A 337-nucleotide genomic window follows, 5' to 3' on the forward strand; every position below is an offset into this window, starting at 1 on the left:
CACCGGACCAGGGAATTTTCGGGATTTCGGGAATTCCCGGCGCAGACGCAGCACGAGGGGTCGTCCCCGGGCACGGCCGCTGGGGGGCGCCAGGAACGCACCAAAGCGTTAATTAAGCGTTAATTAACCGTCAATAAACGGCCAATTAATCGCTGATCAGTCACTAATGAGGGGGATAATGGGGAATTCCGGCTCACCCGGGCTGATGTCTTTCCAGAGAACGAAAAACTGGGAATTGTCCTCGAACTGGATCAAACAGCCCCGGCGGGGGGCGTCCACCTGAGGGCACCGGGATTGGGGATTTGGGGGCATTTTGGGGGAATTTGGGGCATTTTGG

At 57.3% G+C, this 337-nt stretch overlaps 1 long non-coding RNA gene across 1 annotated transcript; it reads right to left on the reverse strand.

Moving 5' to 3' along the window:
• Window positions 1–28: 28 nt before the first annotated feature.
• On the reverse strand, window positions 29–290 carry LOC121351777. The gene is made up of 2 exons (XR_005954837.1): window positions 198–290; window positions 29–79 (listed from the first exon to the last, which is right to left on the reverse strand). It is a non-coding gene; the product is annotated as an uncharacterized LOC121351777 (long non-coding RNA).
• Between the last annotated feature and the right edge of the window lie 47 nt (window positions 291–337).

The sequence above is a fragment of the Pyrgilauda ruficollis genome, unplaced genomic scaffold (genome assembly GCF_017590135.1).
Source record: "Pyrgilauda ruficollis isolate IOZ18807 unplaced genomic scaffold, ASM1759013v1 scaffold17113, whole genome shotgun sequence".
NCBI classification, from domain to species: Eukaryota; Metazoa; Chordata; class Aves; order Passeriformes; family Passeridae; genus Pyrgilauda; species Pyrgilauda ruficollis.